Source organism: Rhagoletis zephyria, unplaced genomic scaffold (assembly GCF_001687245.7).
Source record: "Rhagoletis zephyria isolate East Lansing unplaced genomic scaffold, Rhagoletis_zephyria_1.1 Rzeph_scaffold_45785, whole genome shotgun sequence".
NCBI lineage: Eukaryota > Metazoa > Arthropoda > Insecta > Diptera > Tephritidae > Rhagoletis > Rhagoletis zephyria.
In genome coordinates, this window is record NW_016202840.1 from 1 (window position 1) to 2356 (window position 2356).

General features: G+C 38.1%; 1 pseudogene; it reads right to left on the reverse strand.

Moving 5' to 3' along the window:
• Nucleotides 1-911: 911 nt before the first annotated feature.
• Nucleotides 912-2026, reverse strand: LOC108355439 (uncharacterized; annotated as a pseudogene).
• Nucleotides 2027-2356: the final 330 nt, after the last annotated feature.

A 2356-nucleotide genomic window follows, 5' to 3' on the forward strand; every position in this document is an offset into this window, starting at 1 on the left:
GCTTGGTTTGTCAAACCGCTTGTGTGGTGTATTTCGCTCTTAATACGAAGCCCAAGAAGAATACGATTACTTAAACCAATAAAAAGACGAATGAGAGGTCGATAACGAATACGAACATGACTACGAATGCGAATACGAATACGAACCGAAGACGAATACGAATTCAATCATGATGACGAATATGAATGCGTAGAATGTGAAGAGTAATACGAACATGCAGAAGAAAACGAAGGCGAATACTTTTAGGAAAGTGAAGGCGGAGATGAATACGAATATGAAGACGAAGACCAAGGCTGAGGATAAAGTCAATTAAATGAAATTCCAGTTTAGTAGTGAGGCCCTGGCGCACGAATTTTTTAATTTTTTTTCTTTTTAGGAAAGTTTTGTGTTTAATTTTGTTTTGCTTCGTGTTTTTTTTTATGCTTCTTTAAGAAGAGTTTTTATGGTTTCAAAATTTGTTGGCAAATGCATCAGGCTTAGGTCATTTGTCTGACTAAATATCAAAGAGTTTTCACAAAAAAAACATGGATTATAAAGAAACTGTCAGCCTTTAAACTACAGTTTCGACAGTAACTGCCACTCCTAGTAATCTGAACTATCTCTGAATCCATCGTAGCCCGATTTTCCTGAAATTTACGAAAATGCGTTCGTAGCTATACGGATGATAGCATTTTCGTAGATTTCATGAAAAATCGGACTACAATCGATTCAGTGGTAGCCTTGAATAATAATGGATAAGCCAATAAACGGATGATGTAAATACTGACTTTGCCAAATATCTACTAGTTATCTTCTGCTCTATTCATGGATCTGGAGGGTATTTGGAAAAATCGTATGCTCTTTTATTTATGTACATATATACAGAGATACATACCTGCACATTTATTTTCAAGAGTACAGAAATAAGAATTGATACACTTAATAATAACTTTTTTTCAATTTACATATCGGTCTATTACGAAAAGACCGTTATAACCCAAAACTAAATTTGTGAGAAAATGATGATGGATTACTACTTACATCGTGCTTCGTCTTGTGTAGTCTCCGCGTAGGAAGACAAAATGCTTATCTTTTTTTCTATAGGGGTATTCTCGAAGTCTTCCCAAGCCCTTGCACGTTGCCCGGGTTGCATAGTTTGCAAAGCTGTCCCATAGGAAAACCGGTTTTTACGATGCAATCCGTGCAGAGTGCAAGGGTTTTGCAAGACTTCGAGATAAGGGGTATATATGTATATCTTGTTTTTTGAGTTGCGACAGTCGCTTAGGAAATAAGCGATATGTACGCGTACAGATATTTGCATACTATGAACATTCCAAAGAGATGTATATTGATTTTCAATAATCAAATTTCAATTTTGTAAATACTAATGCACGCCATTGCTTGCTGCTGTGGTACCCAATGGTTGTTGCTGCAAATGCTGTTTATTGCTCGAGAAATCTATGCAAGAACCTGATGTCAAATCGATTTCCTCAGAATCAGAATCATCCGATCCCTCATCGGAACCATGACCTAAAGCGTTGGCCATTGCACTCGGATCCGTCGCTAAACCATTCATGTTCATATGCGATTGCAGAGCACCGCCTANAATCTGCTTCAATTTTTTGCAATTGTAGTTGTTGTTGTTGTTGCTGTTGCTGCTGATGTTGTTGTTGGAAAGCTGGATGCATCATTGTAAAATCACTCGGCATGGTCTGCCCATTAGCGGTTAGCATTGACTCGGGCGAGGAAAGGCGTCCTCCGTCTTTCGGCTGTGCGTCACTGGTTAGATTTTCGGGTGTTAATTCAGTGGGCGAGGCACCATTCAAAGCAGCTGCACCGGGCATTCTTGGCATTCGATCGCCTGGATGAGCGAATGAATTGAGAAGTGAACTTAAAATTAAATATTTTCAGATTTAAACAAATTGTTGGTACCTGCCGCTATAACTGTAGGTGTACCAAGGCTCAAGCAGCGCATACGCCAGGCATCTTGCAACAACTGTAAGCGTGCTTGTTTGCGCCATTTTGCTCGCCGATTCTGGAACCATACCTGAATGTGGAATAAATTTAGGTGATTAAATAGAATGCTTAGTTTTCGTCTAGGGTGCTAGTTATTAGGCTATTTTCTTGTCCATTGCATCTTATTAGAACCATGTCCTGGTCTAAATAATACGCTTGGACTCGAATGGGCCTTGGTTATTCGACTTAAGTGACTATTGATTTTTAACACAGATATATGCAAATGCAATGTTGTTCGTTGGTAAGATCATCACTTGACCGGTTATTTTCTTTAAAATAGTTCATAATATCTAATATATAAAGAAAAAAATTTCTCTTGAAGCGAAGCCGAGTTTTCCAATCAAAAAATATAAAATACACT